The 21,567-nt window shown below is 43.9% G+C and overlaps 1 protein-coding gene across 6 annotated transcripts in view; it reads left to right on the top strand.

The window, feature by feature from the left end:
* Nucleotides 1-21,567, top strand: part of EVA1A (eva-1 homolog A, regulator of programmed cell death) — a 203,903-nt gene that overhangs the window by 140,743 nt on the left and 41,593 nt on the right. The gene's annotated exons all lie outside the window — the stretch shown is intronic.

Here is a 21,567-nt window from a genome sequence, read left to right as displayed (position 1 = left end):
GTGATGCCTTTCTTTCCTCTGCCATTTCCTTATTTGCGCGCTAAACGCACATATATTTATTTATTTGGTAGGAAAATGACACAAATGCTTGTGCTTTAAAGTGGAGTGACTGTGACTTCATGTACTATTTCTGTCATTCCTGACTCGTTCAGTCTTGACTGTTTCTTGGACAAACAAGGCGTAACAAACTGACGGGTAAATCCTGAAGCATGTGCTGGAGCCGGTTCCCGGAGGTTTCAGAGTTAAAAGGCTGTCTTGAACTCATTGTCACACAGCAGTAAATTTCAGCGTGTCAGTAAGCGAGGGGAAAAAAGCGCTTGCAGAGCATTATACACCGTCAGATGGAGTCAGCGCTGCACAACCCCTGGGTCTTCACAGGCAGGATTAGTTCCCAACACCTCCAGCTATGCAAGCAGCATTTAGAAAGGTCAATTATATGTAGAGCCTTTAACAGCTAATTATAAGGGGGCAGGGGGAAAACCTTGGAGTAGTCCCTGGGAAAAATGAGCCTAAGGCTTTGTGTACAGTGTGTTTACTTCCAAGTCATTGCTTGATTCATGTTGCTCCATCAACTCCCCTTACTTTTATATTAGTTTTGCAGTACAGTCCCATCTGCCCCCCCTCCCCAGTGGGAATGCAGTGGAAAAAGGTGCAAGATGGGGAATGCAGAAAGGGGGCTTTGGGCACACCCTGAGCACAGCAAACCTTTGCCCTGGCCTCCAGACAAGTCACATAACCTCCCATGGCTGGGGAAAGTTCAGGCTCCCTGTCCAGCCTTGGTATCCCTTGTCTTGCTGCCATGAGCACTGGGGGACCCAGGAGACCTTGCTGACAGCTTTGCCTGGAGTCATTTTCTATGTAAAAGCTCAAGGTTTGTTTCACAGTGCCTATTTGAAAGTCATATATTTTTAAAAACCATGTTGAATAGGAAATACTTCTGGGTTTTCCCATGTCTGAGGCTCTGAGTACTGTGCCACTCCTTACTGATTTATTAGGAAGTTTTGTTCACCTTCAGCATTCCCCACAGCTGGCTTGTACCTGTACAGGTGAGCTGGTCTTGATGGTCTGTACTACACACTGGTGATACACATGGGCTGGTCTGAGACAACTTCTGTACGTTGGTGGGAGTTAGGATGGGCCAGGGCACTCTAGAAAGGCAGTTTGGATGCGGCCACCTTGTTTCAGAGTGTAAGAAAGTTTAATAATACGTATGCGTCAGGCCGTGCCAGTTGGCTTCAGGGCTGAAGAATGGGCTCTGGCACGGTTTAGTTTACTAGCAGAGACAGAGCCAAGAGCTAATGAGCTCATGTAACAGAGGGAGGAGAGAAGCTGGAGCAGGAGTCCCTCCCAGCACCTCTAAGGAGCTGAAGAAACAGTATTTACCTGGAACTGTGCTCTGTATTTCTTGAGATGAAAGGAAATGAAGTGTCAGAATGACCATTTTGCAGGGGTCCAACAGGCAACTCCGCTCTGATGTGAATTGAGTCATTGCCCATTCAAGGTGATGGGGTGGGCTAACTGTGCTTCGCTTGCCGCTTTTGGGTGCTTGAATGGTGCATAGGACCTGACTTCCTTTAGAAACCCATCCATACATGTATGTATTGAGAGTTGAGCCTGAGAGATGAGTCATTTTCTAAATTATCCTAAAACTTTACCTATAGGTGCTATAGTGGGAGATGAATATAATTTAATCCTTAATTATTTTGGATCTAAATGTGAATCCACTTTATGTTAAGCTGACCTCACTCTATTGATTTCAGTGGAGTTATTCCTGATTTACAGCAGTTGAGCGCAGATAAGAACCATGTGCTATTTTCTGTGACTTGCAAAGGAGAAAGCAAGACAAGAGAAACCCACTCAGGGTGAGATCACAATGGGAAATGAAGGGTCTAGAGTACCACCAAGAACTTTCTGGCTTTTTTGGCTTTCTTGCTTGCCCAAAATCTCAGCTTTTTGTTCTGTTAATGGAACCCTGTTCTATGCAAAAGCAAATGCTAGGTCCCTGCTTTTACATAGAACTGCTGTAAAAGCAAAGATTAGGGTCCCTCTTCTGTCTCTCCTTGTGTGAGTGTGTTCTCCGCACCACACTTTCAGTGCTCATGTGGCCTTGACAGATGAGTCAGGGGACGGAGATTCCAGTTCAGCTGCTTACCTTGGGAAAGTGCTCTGGAGCCCAACAGACTTTACTGTCTGGAAATATTTCCTGTTGCACAACATAAATTGTCTGTTTCAGTTTAATCCTGTTGTCTTGAATTACCTCACCAAAGTACTACCTTGAGTAAAGCCCTCTCTCTCCTTGTGGCCACTTCACTGCAGTTGGGAACCAGCATTGTGAGAGGCTTCAGGTTGTGAAAACTTTCTGCCAGAAGGTGGAGTGAGCATGTGATTTACCTTCGCCCCTTCTCAGTTTTGCACAGGGGCAGGGCAAACAAGTCTTGCTTTGTAACAGTGGATCTGTGCTACTTCTAGTGTCTGAGCCAGACCCTCTGCTGCTCCACAAGCCCATGGTGGCCACTGAGATCTCCAGGAGGGATCTCTCATCACTGGTGGCTTGCCATGGCTCTAGTGATCCTTTTCTCTGAGCTGCTTTTCCCTGTGTCAGTGCTCAAGCTTGGTGTGATGCTCGCTGTCCTGCCTGAGGTTGCTCCAAGGATGCTCTACTGCTCCCTAGTATCATGTTGCCTGATATCTGCACCAGTTTCTGGTGGGGTTCACCCAGGGAATAGCAGCAGTGTTTGGGGTAGCCTTTGGCCTGCTAATTCTTGAGGGTGCTTTCTGGCTGTGTCCTAGCTGTGCTCAGGCTGAGTCAGACACGCTGTGTTCATCTGCTTTGCTCTTGTGTAGCTCCAGCTCTAGTTCTTGTGGTATTTCAGTGCTGATGCATGTATTAAGGTAACATTTACATGCTCTGGTGAGTCTTCAGCTCCCCTGCACAAATCTCTTGTTTTTCTCCTAATGCAGTGCCACTACCTGAGGACAGTCCTTGTCTCCTTGCTGTCGGGAGCTGTTGATCCCTTCTCTGTTTACGGAACATTGCCATAGCAATGAGAATATGGAAAGATGTTTGCTGAACAAACATAGCCAAAAAGGTGCATGTCCTCTTTCCTCTCCAAATGTATCCTGTTTGTTTTGACTATTTTAAAAGCATATTTGGTGCTGGAGACTGAAGCTTCCTATCAGTTTGAGCCTTGCCACCATGACTCACAGCTGTTTAAAAGGGATTAATGCCAAGGCTGGAAGGACAGTTCTTGTTCTTCTGTCCACTGGCTTGGGGCTGCCTGATGTGCTGTTGCCTGTGGCAGTCACTTGCTTCTCAGCAAATCGGTTAATGGCACAGAACACCTCAAAGCCAGAGGCTTTTCCTGCTTTCTCCTGACAACTTCTGGAGCTGAACTGGTGAGAAGGAGGTGAGAGGCCTCTGCATCGCATCAGGAATTCCCTCAGTCATCCTCTCCCTCCCTGGAAGTGTTATTTTTGGTTAATTCATGCAAGTCTGGGCCTCCTTGGTCTATCCTGTGGGAGGAAGCTCAAGACTGGAATTTTGTAATAAAAGCCAGATTTTTCTCTGGAGGCAGAGTGGAGGAGGCCATTCCTGTTGCTTCTGCAGTTCTTGTTAGTTCTTAATCAGCCTAATCTGTTAACTATGAAAGGTTTTCTTTCCCTGCTGAGAATAAGCTTGCCTCTGAGGAAGGTCAGCTTTGGACCGATCACCCTGAGATACCTGATTTCCGCAGAGCCACTAGTGGGAATCCCACCTCAAGCTGCTTGGACGTCATCTTCCTGATGCAAGTTCCCAGCAGTTTGCTGGGGATGACTGTTTCTGAATGCACCTTAGACCATGTGCACTGTTGCAGAACCACAGCGTTACTAAAACCAAGGATTTTCCCTCCAGGGTCCTTTGCCAGAGTCAGTTTGCTCTTACCATGAGGAGCAGAGAGAGTCACCTTCCACAGCATCAGCAGCTGGTTTTCACTGAAGCAGACATGTATTTGTACCTGCAATTTGGAGTGTTCTCAGAGGCTTTCTGTGGTTAGGACAAAAACACAGATCTGGCCCTCTGATTTCATCTGTGACCATGATATTTCAGTGTTCTCCTCCTCCACTGACCATTGACAATGGAAAGACCATCACTCCCTGCTGTATTGTTTTGGACTGTCTTTGAAGGGGGGGGGGGGTGTTTCTACAGGGGCCGGTGCAGTGGGAAGCTGAGAACATCTGAAGTTGCCATAATTTAAATATGCAGGTGCTACCTTTACTTAAATACATACAGAAAGCTTGCTAATTAAATCTGAGTGTGCTTCTTGATCACCAGTCAATGTACTAAGGATAGTGGTAACAACACCTGAAGCTGATATTTCATCCTCACTGGCACCTGACAGCACTACCTGTAGGATACTCTTCAGAGTTTCCCAGCTGGGCTTAATTTCACTAGCTTAATAATATCTTAATAACTAACTTAATACCTCTTGTGCTGCTTTTAAATTTAGTGGTCACTGTGATTCCCCTCTGACAGAGCTTAAATTATGCTTGGAGTATTTTCTTTGTCTTTATTAATGCATATGTGGTCTGTGTAGTGTTCAGAGATTTCTTTTTCTTGAATGAAATCAGCCTTCTTTTCCTGGCTAGTGTATAGTGAATGACTGTCACATTCAAATATATACTTTCAAGTTCAGAGCTTTCCCTCAAACGTATTTCTTTACACCACATTTGGCTGTGTTTAGCTGCAGTGCTGATTTACTCCATCAGTGACCATGGAAGACTCAGATTCCTCTGACTCCTGTTTTGCTGTTTCTCTCTATTTACTATCAACAATGCTCCAGTTTTTAGAATAGTTGGCAGATTGTAAGCTTAAATTTCTTACTTCTTTTCTTCCACTTGATACAATGGTTACAATCAGGTTTTAATATATTTAGCAGGTTTGGAGCTGATTACAAACCAAGTACAAAAGGCTCTCCTGAGGGCAATGGTGCCATGAATGTCACAGCAGCTTGTGGCACCAGGTACCAGATGTGCACAGGAATGAAGGGATAAAGTTCTGTCCAAAGTGCAGGAAAGATCCCTCATTTCTCTTCCACCAGCAGAGGCTGAAAGCACGGAATGATAACTGCTGGTGACAGTCCTTGTTGCTTCCTTGTTTTCCTTGAAGAAGTCTGTAAGTGTTCTCCATTGTAATTCAAAAGTGAGAAGGGTGCTTTTCAGCAAGCTGAGGAGGCTTTAACTGCACCAAGCCTGCAAGGAGGGCTCCTGACTCCTCCTGAATTTTGTGTCTGAAAAATTGTCATCTCTCTGTCCAAAACCTGCAACTATTGGCCTGCATGGAAGCTCTGGGTGTGAGATTTGGTCAGCCAGAATAGAATATTGAGTCTTTAAAAAGCAAATGAAAGCAAAATTGGGAATTCCCTCCATTTTTGGTTTGTTTTTATTTTCCCCCTTCCCTGCTTGTAGAATCCCAGGCTAGGCAAACCTGCCAGGCATGCTAACTCTTCCTGACAAACTGCTGTAAAACAGGGGTTGCACGTAGTGACAGCAACAGTGGCAGCAGAAACCCTTCCCAGAGACGAAAGAGTACACCATGGGCACCACAGTTAAGTCAGCCTCCATCTTCTGCTTGTGCCTTCCTGCAGGGTCTGCATCCCCTCTCCTTCAGGTGAGTGCTGTGTCAGGTGGTGAACATCTGATGCACTGCTAGTGAGAACCTCCAGCTGATATTTAGGAAAGGCTTCTCTGCCATGTCAACTAGCTTCTGAGAGGACCAAGCCAGTAGGTAGGTGTCTATTCAGATATAAGTCTGGGCTTGGTATTTCCAGCTGACTGGCACTCAGCATCTTCTCACTCAGCACGGAGGAACACCTAATTGCCCTGCACAGACACCCTGTCTCCCTGGACTTGTACCTGTACACTTAGAGGTTCTGAGTCACTCCTCAGAAATTCAGTGCTCTCCTTTTGACTGTGTTGAATGCCTGAACACTTAAGATAGGTGCTCCAGGTCACGCTGCTGGGCGGGATGTCTACAGGTTCATTATTGTGACACCAAGGTAAGACTTTTGTTAAATATGGCCTGAAGTCAACTTTCCATAGCTCAGCTTTTGCAGGTGCAAAGGACAGGCTACAATCCAGAGAAGGGTTTTTTGCCCTAATCAGTATTTGCCAAGCAGTATGCTAGGCATTGCCTGTTGTTGTTACTAAGAGAAATTGTGCATGTTAGGAAAGGGATCACGTGGCTATCACACCATGCAATCTGACTTTATTTTCCAGCAACTCTAAGCACTCGCTGATTCTGTCCAGACCTTGCCTGTTTGGTGATTTTCTATAGTTGTCTTTGAAGCAGGAGCTTGCTTACAAAAGAAAAAAAAAGCATCCAGGACATTAGTTTGCTCTCTGCACAGCTTTAACTGTGCAGCTGGCCGCCAAGCATCACACAGCAGAGTAGAAAGCAAGGCAGAGAAGTGCTTGTGAATCACCATGGAACAACATCAGGCGAGCCAAGCAGGCCCATGTGATTTTAGGCAGGGCTCAAGAATTTTGTTCCTTTAGCTTCAACCCAGGGGGCAAATTTGTTCATTTCACTGGCATTGTAACAATGATAAAGCCTTTGCACCCATTTACCCTGAATGGGTGGTGTTCAAGCTCTGAAACACTTGCTTTTCCTATTATGTCTGATAAAAGGAAAGGTGTAGATTCGGTGGGACCAATTCTTATGTACATTTAGCTGCTTTTATCCCCTTGTGAGTATATAAAATATCCTTAAAACAAATATAAGTGGTGTTATCAAAGTAGAAGTAGATCCCAGAAGCAAAGAGGTTCCCTACTGTGCAGTATGTTTTGCAAACATATATGAGGAGATGGATACCAAACTATGAGTTGTCACCTATCCCTCTGAGACAGATGCTGCGGATGAAGTGCTGATATTTGACATCCACAATGGATGTTGGAGGGAAATTTTAGGAAGGTTGAGTCACCTGTGTCTGTGGTCACCGAATGCTCCAGTGGTTCATCTTTCCCATGCAGGTTCCTGACCCTTATCTGGGTGGGAGCCAGTTGGCTTGGACTAAAACCATGTGACATAGCTGCGTAATAGCATAGATGGTCAAGTTCCAGCACCCACACCTGAGCCACTGTTCATTAGAAATTCACTACTTTAAACTCACTGTTACAGAAACAGCGTAAGAGCTTTCTTCACCTTTGATTTTTTCCTGTCCTGGCAGAGGATCAGCTCAGAGATAAAGTGAAAACATACAGCAAATAGCAAAAGACAACCTGAACTGGGGAGTCAAAAATAAAGGTATTTTCTGGGAAATACAGGAATGCAGGCAAGAATATGAGGCAAACCACCTGCTCAAGAGAGGGAACCTTGAGAGGTGGACATAAAATCTCCTAACTTTTTTTTCCATGTTTCCTGGACAGCCTACAGTTATTTCACAAAAACACATCTTGAAGCAGGCATGCTAAATTATAACCCTATTGCAGTGGCTCTTTGGGACCTAATGTACCTCGTAGAACCACTGTGGATCTGAGGGGAAGTCTAAGTGCAGCTGGAAGAGCTAAGAAACCTGAGTCCTCCACCAGTCCAACATTCATGGCAGTAGGAGGGTTATCTTATCTAACTGCGAAACAGGAGTGCTACCTGGAAGCCATCTGTCAGAGGTTTCATTCCTTTTTGCTTGCAACATGCTGGAAAAATGAAAAGCTCTGTGTGACCACTTTGTGTTATTAATGAGCGAAGGTTGGAAAAAATCCCCATGACTTTCTGTTGTACTTGAGAAAAGACATGCTATCTGTGGTGAGACCTCACAGCATGCTAATTCCCAAAGCATATATGCAAACATTTGAAACTGGAAGGTTTGTTGACCCTGGAAGAAAAAGCAGATTCCAAACAAGCACTCAGACAAAGATTTCCCGTTTCCTCAATATATGCCCTTACTTTATTGATGAGTGGATGCAGTTTGCCTGTGTTGTGGTTCAGTCCTGTTTATTTTCTGAATTTGCATACATTTTATTTCTGGACAGTTATAGTTTCAAGAGCTGGCTGTAAGGTAGGCAGCTGAAGAGCCACATCGCCTCTTCCATCCTCTCTCGTGCTGAATTTACAAACTTGGGGGTCTTGCTTTTGACCATAAATTTTGTGATGAGGACTGTAGGGACTAGGTTAGAGGTAAAATGTGAACTTCCATCAGGGTTTGAACTTGGGTCTACAGAAAACAACCTGCTATTTCAATCTACAGTATCACTTTGGCCCATAAGGACCTATAGATTAAAAACTCATAGTAAAGGAAAGCTAACGTAAAATCTCCATGGCTTTTAAGGAAATTCTACCTTCTTGTTCTCATTGAAGCATATGACTTAGAGAAGTAAGCCTCCTCAGAAGTCCTCAGGAGGGACATGGACTGCTTGAGGATATCTGTGAGTTTTCCCCCTTGTCCATGGCTGGGTAGTTGATTCAGGTGGTGCACCGCTGTGGTACAATATACAGTGACAAATCTTTCCTGTAAGGTTTAAAGGACAAAGAAGAAGTCAATGCTAAGGCAGGCTGCAGTTTTTGTGGGGGAACATCTGTCATCCCTCATTCCTTCTTCTAAGTATTTAATCTGTTATGTCACTATGCAGAGTCTGGTACTGTAGGATGATACCAAATTGTTCTGTTTGGCTTCACCTTTATTTTCCCTTTCAGTCTGAACGTAGGGTCATTACTGCTGCTGTTTACCAGGAGGCACTGTAAAAATATTCTAGCATGCATTTATGTTTATTTATATTTAAATAACATCTGATACATGCTGGAGGATAGACAGCATGGAGTAGCTGTAGTGCTGTTTCCAAAGAGTTTAAATGGTATCCTTGGCAAGAAAACAGAGAGGAAGGAAAGATCTGTTACATGTGCCTGCCTATTGCCTCTAGAATAGGATCAAAGTTAGGAAAGGAAACTGTGTTTTTGTTTCTCTACAGTTGTTAGAGTTCACAAACTTCCCAAGACCCACATTTCAAGGCTTTCATCAACCAGATTTTGTACATTTACATTTGTTCAAAATAGTTTCCAGGCAGTGGGTGATTAGTGGTTAGAAATGGCTTGCAGTTTGGTGATAATTCGATTAAGTGAAATCCTTAGTTAAATGAGCATTCCAGATCTTTCATGTTTCTCTCCTTCACCTGTGGATCATGACTGCTTCCCCACCCAATCTCACAGGAGGCATCTCCTCTATCTCCTGCATTTCAGAAAGGAAGAGATGAATGCTAGTCAGCAAAGACAGGAGGATGCCTCTAGCCAAAATGAGCAGCAGGAAAAGACATTAACCCCGAAAAATGCCACTTTTGTATTTTTCCAGGACAGCTTAAAATGCAGCAATTGTATTGGCCTCCCCAAGAACTCCACGTACTCTGGTTCTTTTGAATTAATTTAGCATTAAGGGCTATGCTGTGCTATTGCACACTATGGAGTTACAGTGTCTCCAGAGGTGGAGGAAGCCCAAGATTCATGGTAATTTGAGAAGACTCTCATGTCCTCAACATGTTAAGGAGAGCACCTCCAGTAACATCATTGTGAGCAGCACTCCTCCCTCTCTAAGTCTGAAGCAGTCTGCAAAGAAATGAAGATACCTATACCTGTACATTTCAGTGCTGGCCAGTGAGCCAGCAAAGAAAATGGGGAAAATATAAAAAAGTGGTAAATATTCAAAGTTTGGCCTTTTTAAATTATGTATAAATGGGAATAATTTTCAAATGTTGTGCAAGCTGGGCCATGAGGTTTATCTTTTTTTTTAAAATTGAAGTTGCATAAAAGTATAGCTTGACCTGTCAGTACTCCCTAAGAACATCTCGTGCCCTCCTCCCTCACTCATAAGTGGGGAGAGTGGGAGAGTCAGTACTTAAATACTCAAGTAGTTAGTTTTACAAAATTATTTCCTTCAGGAAATTTTGGTTAAAAATATTGTTTTAAAAGGGATGATGTCTTGCTGCCTTCCTGTAAAAACTGTGGATATATGCCTGTGATAATCACCGACTCACGTATTTCCAGTTGGTTGGAATGGATTTACAAATGTTTGGATTTCTGCACACATGGCTTTACAAACAGCTGCTTGAAGTGATTTTGCAGATCTCCCTGTGATAATGACATATCATTCGTGTCTCCAAATCACAGGCTTAATACCAACACAGTGCTATCTGGGGTGGCAGAGGGAGAGAAACAGTCCTTCCTTCCTTGTGTCCTGGAGACTTTCCCAGTACTTGGCAATCCAGCATGGCCCTGGGTGGAGCAGCCGTCACTAGGCACCATCTCACATCCTCCTGGCCCCCATCTCACAAAGTAGGCCAACCCAGCTGTTTTCATAAGTACCTAAATAAAAAAACTAATAAAGGACCAGTGAAACCATTCAGTCCATCTTCCTGGATAATGGCAGCCATAGATTTCCCTTGAGTTAACTCCCACTGCAATCACAGCAGGCAATCGACCTTTGTTTTTCAAGTGGTACCTTTCTCAGCAGTGATAATTCCACCATTGCAAGCAGCTGACATGGGTACAGCTATTACTGTCTTTCTTCTTGGCCCTGTATCCCTTTGAAGCTGCATATGTGACATTTGTGGTCCATGTATCCTTGCTTGAAACACCCTGAGAAACTACCCCTGTAGTAGAGGGAGTGCATCCAACTTAATTGACAGGACCCGTGTATGAAGAACACATGAGATCCCTTAGGAAGGTTTTCAGTCTAAACCTATTTAAAACTTTATGTGGAAAAAGAAAGCTCTGAAAGTTCCCACTCAGCAGCATAGTATGCATGAGACTCAGTTAATTCACCTTGATAGAGGCCTTTAAGAGAACTTGCAAATGCATGCTGCATTAGGGATAGGACATGCGTGAATGCACATGAGCAGCACCAGATAAACAGAAAACATTGCAGCAATCTAGCTTAGGAGGTCATGGGATCTGTGTAGCTGGCAGCATTGCTGAGCAGATCGGTTTGCACTGTGGCTGGTTTTTTCTCACAGATGGGATAAAAATAAGATAGATTAAGTATATCCAAGAAAAAATAGTTTTGCAAAGGCTTGAGCAAGCTGCCAATATCAGCAAAGGGAGCCAGTAATGTAAGCAAACTTCAGAGAAGGAAAGCTGCAGAGCGCCCTGCCGGAGCGAGCAAAGGGGACCAGCTCTGTACGCTGGCTGGATGTGGGGTGAGGGGTTGGATGGGTGATTAGGTTGATTTGTGTCTTCTGTGTTTACCAAGGCAGATCCCAATGGAGAGGAAAGTTTTTCTTTTAGCTGATAAATATTCCTGCCTCCAATTTAAAATGTTTTTTCCCCCTTCTGTGGCCCTGTGAGTTAACCTCTGCCATGCCAGGTCATGCAGGCTGATAGCTAGGTGCTGCGGAAATTTGGTACTCCTGTCACGGCTGTTAATGTCCGTTCTGTTTCTTCAGGGTTAGATATACATTTGGCTTTGATCTTGCACCCAGCTTTCCAGCAGATCCTTAGGAATGTCCAATTCAGGCAAGAGGAGGAACTGCTCCCTTAAACTGGACCTTGTATCAACAGAGTGAGTAGCAATGTCTTGCCTGTCTGGGCCGTAGGATGCTCCCCGGTGAGCATGAAACTGCAGTTAGATTGTATGATGGAGCAAAAGCAGATGGTGTATCAGGGCTTTGCGGGGCTCAGATGAACAATAGGTACTGCTTCTTGGTGGCTCTGTAGTAACTGGCTGTGAGCTTGGTCTCAGGCAGTGGGAGATCATCTGCCTTCATTTAGTCAGCTGTGAGAGCAGCTTCCTGGTGATTTCTGCTCTTCTTTTCCTTTCTTTTTGGGAGTCACTACTGCTGGGTCCAGACTAATGGTCTACTGGCGCTCCATACATTAAGTCTTCAGGGGTGCTGATGCATAGAAAAACCTCTTACACAGCAATAAGGGGAACAGCAAGTCTGAAACTCTGATTTGGCAGTACTTTGCTTTGGGGAAGTGTAAATGGCAAGGTGTATGGCCACAAGGAACAAAGGCTAGAGGATATCATTCTCCACTAAGTAACAGTTATTTGCTGGTCTCTGGAGTAGTTACTTCAGACTGGTTTTTAAATGCACTTAATTCAGACAGAAGTAATCTTGGTGAAAGGGGGGTTGGGCTCATGTAGGGAACATTCTGGGGATAAACATCTGCCTCTTTTTGGTTGACAACCGTATTTGTTACATTAAACAAATACCGCTATCTGACCCAGAGAGCTTGTGGAAGGAGGCCAGAAAATAAACTGCTTTGCTACTGACAAGATAATGGATCAGGAAAAAAAGAGAAAAAAAAAAAGATTGCAGTGCTAAAAAAATAAAATAATACAAAACTCAGTCAAAAAGCTGCTTCTCATTTCTTTTTTACATTGCCCTGAAAATTAAGTGTAGTTTTCCAGCTCAGCCTCACTTTGTAAAGTTGGGGGGTTTTACACTTGGCAAAAGAGAACGATAACATTTTCCCACATTGCTTGAGAACCTCATTAGAAGTGTGTCTGAGTGGAAAAGTTTACTCCCCTCCATGTGTTAGGGCCAGGGGGTTGATGTGCTTTGTATGAGATAATAACCAGATACAAAATTGTGTCAAGACTCTCAGACAGCCAAGGGGGAGCTGGATCTAGGCATTCACCTTGGCCCTCTACAGCTAGTGTCTGTCTGTCTGCATCTGTGGAAGCAATGCCATTAATGCCAACGCACCAATGCCTCTGTCTGGCCAGGCCACATTGGTTTCCCATATGGGTATGATGCAGTTTCCTTTGTTACTTTATTGGGAGATTAAAGGAGTTGCCTCCTCTCCCTTTTCATTGTAGATAATTTATTGGTTCTGGATTTAATAACTTTTTGTATTTGAAGGTTTCCTGTAAATAGGTTAGGAGCAAATGTGAACATTGCAATGACAGCACTTTAAAGACAATTATCTACAGTATAGGCTACCTGTTTCCTGATCCCCCTATTGTATAGATCAAAATTCATGTACATAGCCTAGATGTCATTTCAAAAGCAGTTTTGGTGAACAGGTGTTGCGTCTTATAGCAAATTTAAGAGAGAAATGATGGGTTGGTAAGGTCAGTGGTGACATTAAGAACTGCTTCAGAAAGTTCTGAATTCTCCTCTTGGTGTTTGGCTGATTGTATAATGCTTTTGCTCTCAGGACAGTGGGACACCACTCCTTATCATCAAGTTTTGCATCTGGAAGTCCATCCTATGTAGAAGCTTTCTTTGGCTCTCTTGTAAGCAGCAAATGGCATGTGCCGTAATGAGTCAGTAGTGTTATGTAGGGATTTACTTTAATAAGACATTGAGCTGGAGATTTGGCTGAAGTTGTTAACTCCAGTCCACCTGCTCTAGGGGACAGACAGATGTAATTCCATAAGGTCTCACAGGGCTATACTATCTTAGCACTTGCCATCTCATCCCCTGAGAGCTGACCCTGCAGCTGTGAGTTTAGCTGTGCTGAGCTGACAGCTTGGCTTTGCTAAAGCCGTTTTGTCACTGCAGCCCTGTGCTCCACAGATAAGCTCTGCTGTGGGACCACAAGGGACTGCTTGTTCTTCAGCCCAGGTGGTGAAGTTGAGCCTTTTGGGGCTCTCCAGAGTCCTGGGGGACACCTTGTGGGACTTGCCACATGACATGACATGGCTGTTCTTTCAGGGCACAGTTAACTAGAGCTACTTATTTATTTGTATTGTTAAGCACAGGAGTAGCATGAAGAAATACAGATGTCTGTCAGCTTTGCAGCAAGTTGCAGAGACCACTTTGTGGCAAATTTGGGTTGCTTCCATATTTTGAGTTGTCCCATTTTCTCAGATGTCAAAGACTCCCTTGAGTCTGAAACTCTGGCCTCAAGGTTTCCAAGGACTTGTTTCTTTCTGCAACAGTTCTGATGTTGTGGGGTTTGTTTGTTTTTCTAAGCAAAAGCCTGTATGGGAATGTTCTTTCCAATTGCACCTCGTTGCTGGTGTCAACCCTGTTGGTGATATATATCCAGGTCCCTGGGCTGCCACAGATTGACCATGTGGGTGACCATCTCAGATGGGGTTTTGTGAAATTAGACTTGGAGCAGTGCCCTGCTTCACCACCAGGTTGTGAAGAGCAGTGTTTTGGAAACTGGGAGCTGTTCGGGCACTGCAGTAGATGGCAGCTGCACTAAGTGCATCCTCCCAACTTGCATTAAATGGGATTTTGTGCTAGTTTCAGCAGAGACTCTAAAGAGAAAATTCTTGCAAGTCTGTGAGAAGTCTCTCTTGCCTGGAGCCGAGACATGGAGGAGAAGCAGCTGACACAGCCACCATTGCTCTGCTTATCGTCTGTGTTACTGTGGAGGGCTGAGCTCTGGCCAAGAGTGACTTCTGTCTCCATGCAGACTCTCTGCCATGAGTCTGTCTGGGCATGCATTCTGCTTGGAGGAGCCAGGTGATAGCTCTGCAACATGGCCAAGGATGACACCTGCCTGAGGAGCTCTTCTCCTACCATATGATGCTGGGAGCATGTGCTTGGATTGGCTAAACTGTGATGCTGGAGGAAAGGAGACTTTCTCCTCAGCTTCTGAGAAGAAGCATGCAGGTCTAGTCATGTTGCAGGTGGCTTCAAACTAAGATTTGTCCTGACCGGCGCATTGGAAAAGGTCTAGGAGGATGCTCCTCTAAGGTTTAGGTGTTTGCCAACATGTGTGGGAACTAGGTTAGGGATTGAACCCCTGCTTGTGTCCTCAGCCTAAAGTGCTTTGTATGCTTGTGGTACTCCTGTTTTGCAACTGAGCTGAAGATGGCCAGTCAGAATGCATGAGAGGCGTGTTTGCATGTCTGTTAAAGGTATGTAAAGCAATCTGGTTGATTTGCTTAATAAAGACAGTGTTGCAGAGGGATGTTATCATCCATAGTAGGGGACAGTCTTTCTGCATCCATCCATCCTTTTCCAGTGCTCTGTGGGTCAGTACCTTCCAACTCCATGTTCTATCTGCTATAACTAAGTAATTCTCCCTATGAGAACCCCCAAAACTGTCTGTTTTACTGTCCAACTGATGAACAGTAACAACCAATGAGCAATGAGTGGCTGCTAATGCTGCAGAAACAGCCTTCAGCAGAGGCAGCTCAGCAGCTGATAATTATCTCCTTCAGGGAGAAGCTTTGCAGGGGGAGTTCCCACCTCACTGGATCCTTGCTTCACTTGGAATTATTTTGGTTGTGTATCTTGATTCATCATGCCTCCAGTCCTTTTAGTTGGTATGAAGAGTCACAGCTGGAGTCTCACTATGTGGAGGCCCTTAAGGGCTTGCAAAGCTCTTTGAACACACTGACACTTCCCCCTGTAGTAGGGCAGTGAGTGATACGTTGGGTTTAGCAGTCATAATAAGCCCCATGGTGGGTTGAGTAGGCACTTGAACCATGTTGCGCAGAGGATTTTTGGGCTTTACTCTGGTAGAAAGATGGATCCATCTCTAGTGATTGTGCATAGCCTTGCCATGAACATGGTCTATATCCTTTATAATAATACCTTTTTTCTTCCTTGTCAAATAAAGGGTTGCTCTACTTACCTGGATTTACAACTCCACCAGCCAAACTCTGTGAATAAATTTCCCAGTAAAGTCATAGCTAATCCCTGCCAAAAAGCTTTTTTTCTTTTTTTTTTTTTCTTTTTTTCTTTTTTAATTCATGTAGTTTACTGCTTGGAAGGAGAAACTACGCAGCAAATAGAGTTCCTGGCCCCAGCATGAGGTACTCTGTTTGCGTAGCCATTACAGGTGTGCGTTTTTTCACACGTCTCATTGACAAAGTGTTAACTGGCAAATGTTTACGTACAAAATGTGCCAATGTCATTTATCTCCTCCATCTGCTGGAGAAGGTCCAGTCCTACTCACCCACCTTTTTCAAAAGCTTAATGGGGAGACCTGCAGAACTGGTGGCATGGTGATAGATACAGTAGGGAACAGAAAGTTTGCATTGTCTTTTTCAGGCTGCAGAGCTTTTCATTGTCTTAACAGAGGAAACTGGAAACACAAACGGAATAAATGGGTCTGATGATGCTGGGCTGTGAGCAGATTTTGAACCCGCAATCTCCCCAGCACACCAGCATTTAGCCTTTAGTCTCCTGAGTTATTCAACAGCCCTCTTAAATAGGCCAATTATTTGTCTATGCAAGAGCAACTCGGAGAGATTTTCCTATCTGTTGACTATGAAATATATATTTAATTTTCTTCAAGAAAGCCCATTTTTATTTGCAATGTGAGTGAAATCAATATTCCAAAATGGCATTTCAATAAAATCAAGATTGTAAAGTAAACAGGGTAATGAGAAGACAAGTATTGTAAACAGATTTTCAAATGACAGAAAGTTGATATAGTCGATATATATATTCAAATATATAACTTGATTGCAGTGATAAATATGGGGGACTGATAGCAGATGGACAAGAATTACAGAAGGAGGGGAACAATGTGAAACTGCCTGTGTTTTTCTCCTTAGCTAGTGGCAGCCTACGAGTGTGGCTGGGACTCCCCTGCATTGAAAAGGGAGGACAGGTATTATTTTTATGTATGCTCTTGGCTGGGAAAAGCTAACTTTACACTATACTTAGGGCCTCTAGTGTTGCAGCAAGCCAACTCCTGGATTTTTTTGTCTCAACAGTGGGATGCATAGGGGTTAAAGGTGGAAGAGAGCATTAGGGAAGGGCTTCAATGGGGGTCATCGCATGAGTCAGGATTGCCTTGATGCCCAGGCTGATGGTGCTGGAACCACTATCTCTTCTATGTGCAAATCCCCCAGCTTTGCCTACCTTTTCACGTGCTACACAAATGACTCCCTCTTGTTTTTTCCCAGGAACGTGTGGTGTCTTTCTGCTCTGCTAAGCAGTGGCAGTGTTCCAGGCAGCAGCGGCTGCATTTTTATGCTCTTGTATTGGAGCAGAACTCACATAGTTTGAATCATCACTTGCAGTCACCCACAACAGAAATGCTTGTGATTAAAAACTTGTGAGATCATCCCTGTATCTTGCAAAAACAGGTTTCGCATCTTTCTGAGGAGAAAAGCAGCTGTAAGACTGAAGGAATTATATACCCCCAGCTGTGAAAGTTGACACAAAGGAGACAAGTGTAGAAGTGCCACATTACCCTAAAACAACTTTGAGGTGGTGGATAAAGCAAACAATGTTGTATATTTTTTGTATTTTCTTAATAGTAGTATCGCTCCCTAAAATGTCATCCTGATTTACAGAAAGACTTTAAAGTCAAAGCTGTTTGACCAGAGAGGTGTAAATGGACCTAACTCACCTATGAATCAAGCTTTCTAAATTAATTACTATTATTTTGATTGGAAAGGGAGTTTGGGAACACTTCAACATGAAATGAAAGAAGCTTGCAAGAAAGTAATTGAAGTAATAATCTGTTTGAGAGGAGAATTGAGGTATGATTTCAATTGGTTAAAAAAAAAGAAGACATGAATGCTGAGAACACTGTTACTGAGTACAACCCGCATCTCCTACCTGTGCACAGCTGGTGAGCAGGTTTGTGACATTTAGTGGATGAAGAGGGCACTGCTTTGGGTTTGGAGTTCTCCACCCTGATTCATTTTTCAGGCTTGTCATCACATCCGCATGCATTTTTGAGAGCGGGAAGTTTCCCATCTGTCAATGAGTGATTCAGGGGTTGATGCATCTGTGTGATGTCCATGGTGTCCAGCAATGAACTGAGCTCTGCTGAGCTGCCATTTGCCATCTCGCTGATTTTAGCCAGGTGCTCTGGATTTCCAAACAATGGTGAATTTTTCAATTTGGGATGCTGCTGTTGACATCACCTTGAAAGTGGGCTTGGGCATTTTCTTTGATGGGACAAGCAGATGTGGTGCTGCTACACTTTGCTGCCAGGAGTCTAAGGTAAGACTCAGACCTCCCAAACTTTCCTGGGTTTTGCCATAATCCAGGGGATTGTGCTAGCATCTTTCTTATTCCGGCTGGTTAGAGAGACTTGGAGCTTTCATTAGATGTCAGATTTTGATCGTAGCTAATAAAAAGCAAAGAAAATTCCTGCATGCAGGGTCTGGCAGGGGGATTGAATATTTGTGCAATATGAAAGGTCCTCTCAGGTGTGGCTTGTGCTGTATGGTTTTTGTAGTGTTCAGCAGAGCCTTGTCAGTGCTGGGGTTTCCTGTTGCTCATAGCATTCCTTTACTATTACTTTTATTTTTTGTCTTGCTTTGTAGAATTTGATCTCTGCTTTAAATTACATCTCTGGTAACGTGTGCACTCTGATTATTGCAGTGTGCCTCGCTGAATAGGGATCATTCCCTTCCTCAGCCTCAATTCACTTCACCTTGGCTTATAACTTTACTTTCTGGGGAAGGGAAGGGTTTGTTTTCCTTTGGGATTGCTGTAGATGCTGGTCTTTGATTTCTATGTCCATGGCCTGAAATCATTCTCGGATCCAGCTTGTCATATTGAAATGATTACTTCTTTCATTGTTTGAATCTCCCCATTATTTCTTGCCAATTCTGTGTGCGAGAACATTCATTCCTGCATTTACCAGGGCTTTCTGCATCTGGCTGGACTGGCAGGTTCACATCTGTCTTTCATAAGGAGGATTTTGCAGACAAGAATTCCCTGGAAAGGGATTAAGCCTTTTTGTTGTTGTTGGTCCTGTGTTTGCTGCCACTGAGAGGATGATACATGCTGTGCACGAGACACACTGCAACAAATGCACATCCCTTTGAGGGGATGGATGTAATTGTCTTTTTGCCCTTAGTCACCTGTCTTACAATTCACATTAGTGAAAAGCCAGCAAGTGCTTGCAGTGTAACAACCCATGCAGTGCAGACCAGCTCTGAGGTTGTGGCAGAACGTTGTTTGGTAATCCTGTGGCAGTGTCCAAAACAGATAAAGCAGGACTCTGAGTGGCTGCATATGTATTTTCCCATCTTCTTAGGCTTGTTTATATACTAATTCCCTATGGATTGGAGAATTCTGTACATTTGCTAACGGTGAATAACATGAGAAAAGTTCTGTCCCTGCACTGAACTAGCTTTTCTTATGTTTCTGAGGGTCTGCTAGACTTTTTTAGATAAATAGGTAAAGTGTTAGGTAAATAGATTTTCTTTAATATCTACATTCCCCTGTGTGACATGGTTGAAGTGCCTAAGCTCTGACCTCCAAGTAGTTACCATCAGTATTTAGGTGGTGTCTGCAGGTAAAATTGTGTCTGAACACCTTGAGTAGGCTTGTTGAAAGTTCTATGAAGCAGAGAAGCTTTTTCCGCCAGCATAGAGGTCCTTCAGGCCTGGGATCACATAGGCAGTTGTGGGGCAGAGAAGTAAGCAGCTTGATTTAGTTTACTCAGACACTGATTTGCCTTCGTGACCTTGGGCAAATCAATTAACTTTGTGGTTTAGCTTTGTCAGTTGTGAAAGGTAAATATGCTATGCTGGTTTTACAGCATAGAAGATGTTTTTGAGAGTTAATTAGTTGGTGTTTGAGGCACAAGAGTTTTATGTAGGGGTTATTCATTAAGTCCTTGGTCCCTTTGCTCCCAAGGGTGTTAATTGCTCTCTGCTTATTGGATGGCTCTGATGAGATGAGAGTAAAGGCATATGGAAGTAAGTGTGTGATTAACGAAGCAAGCCTGGGGTAGAACAGATTTCCCCAGGCAAGAAATTGAGTTGTTATTGGCCAATTGGCTTTCCTTTTGGCATGTGTTCTTGAAAAGGCCCCAGTTCAGGGAGCACCCCAGGATGACCCCACACTCATCTTGGAGCTTTCTGGACTGCTCACTCACTTTCAGAGGTGCTCAGCTGCATAAGGGCAGGAAGGATCTAAAATCCTCTTCCCTTCCTATCTGTGTGGCCAGGTGAGGAAGTCAGGAACGTAATTTCATGGACCATAAATACTAATAATTCCAGGTACTTATGATTCGAGCGTGCACATTAATGTGGTGTGAGCTCTCTCCCCTGGCTGGAGTCAGCGTAATCACACTTAGGACCTGTTTGTCTTGGCAGAATTGCCCTTATGAATGAGGTAACTGAGGAAAAGACATTCCTTCACTCATGGCAAATAGCTAAAAATATCTGAACTTCTACGGGCCTGGGGAGGAGAGCAGGAGTTGGGGTAAAACTCAGATCAGGGACCTCTCGAAAGGCAATTGTGAGCTCCCTTACAGAGCTGAGCAGGGGCTGCAGGACCCTTTCACCCTGCTCACATCACCTTTGTTGGACCAGACTTTACCATGGAGCATGTCTTGGAACTCAAAATGTTTTGCTCATGATTCAGAGCATACAAGTTACAGCAAACGACTTCTGTTCTTGCTGAAAACCCTGTTTTACTTCTGAGCGGCTTACATAGTGATTTTACAAGAGTGACGCAAGAGCCTCTGCTCTGCAAATAGCTGTGAGAGCATTTTGGACAATGACTGGTGCTTTGGGACAAGAATACACAGCTTTGTTTTAATGACAGTTTTGTTAAACTAACGTGGGTTGAAGATTAATAGCTTTTCTTCTGCCCTTTAAAATGAAAATTTAGTAGCCTTTCTCTGATGATGGGAAGAGATGCTTAGAAAGACTTAGGGCTGTTAAACTATATGGACATGCAGGGATGACCTAGTTTAAACTGTCCAAAGGCTAATAGTTGCATTTTATGCACGTGCCTGTATTTAAGGGAATGATTTCAAAATGACACAAAAAAGCGCATCATTTCACAACTTGAAAGAAGCCAATGAGGTGATGCAGTTATGCCTCCCTCCCCAGAGATCTGGCTCCAAGCCTTCACAGACAAAGAAAAGGGCTTGCTCAGGTAGTGTTTATTATGCAGTGAGAGTTCCTGTTGCTGCTTTTCTCATGCAGCTGGAACGACAGGCCTGTGTGGTTTTATGTGTGCATGCATGTACTTACTTAGAGTCACGTCATAAATCACATTTGAAAAGTGCTTTTTTTTTGGTGTGTGTTTTGGAATTTGGCAATAAACAAGTCAATTAAGGGAAAAATCAAACCTGGGTTTGGTTCAGTCACCAGCTCCGGTGGGAGGGATGCTCCCAAGATCAACATCTTTGTAAGTGCACAGTAGCTGGAATGTGTGTATCAGCTTCTTTTTTGGCAAGGCTGAATTTGCTTGATTATTAAGAATGATTCTTTATTATTTATGTCACCCATCTGAGGCTGCTGTATCTCTGCAGATGTGCCCTAAAGCAGGGAAGCAAAGCAGAGGCAGTGCAGCCAGACTGCTTATGTTTTATTGGAAAGCACTGCTTTCATTGTGAGAACAGCTTTTTACGGCCAGCCAGCTCCATCTGTCCTTGTTTTCCTTCCAGGAATGCAAGGGGCTGGGGAGAACGAGAAGTGGGGAAATGCAACTTTGACTGAAACTCGAGGGGACCATGAAAGAAAGTAGAAAAGAAAGCAGTAAAAACATTAAAACACTGTAGTGGGGGACCAAAAAAGAATGGCACAGTCCTGGGAGTGTGACAGGGCAGCAGGAGCTGTGGCTTCCCTTTTCTTAGGATGCTTTTTTGACTCTTGTTGTGGAGTCCTCCAGCTTGTAGTCTTCACTAAAGAGGCTGGATTGAGATTTGCTTCTTTTTGAAGTCCAAGGGAATGTGGCTATGTTTTTCTTTCATTTCCTCTT

Source organism: Neopsephotus bourkii, unplaced genomic scaffold (assembly GCF_033783945.1).
Source record: "Neopsephotus bourkii isolate Nb327-2 ecotype Australia unplaced genomic scaffold, CSIRO-AGI_Nbou_v1 NB_1600, whole genome shotgun sequence".
Classification (NCBI taxonomy): Eukaryota; Metazoa; Chordata; class Aves; order Psittaciformes; family Psittacidae; genus Neopsephotus; species Neopsephotus bourkii.
Note: the sequence above shows the minus strand (reverse complement) of the source record. Positions and strands in the feature narration are given on the sequence as shown.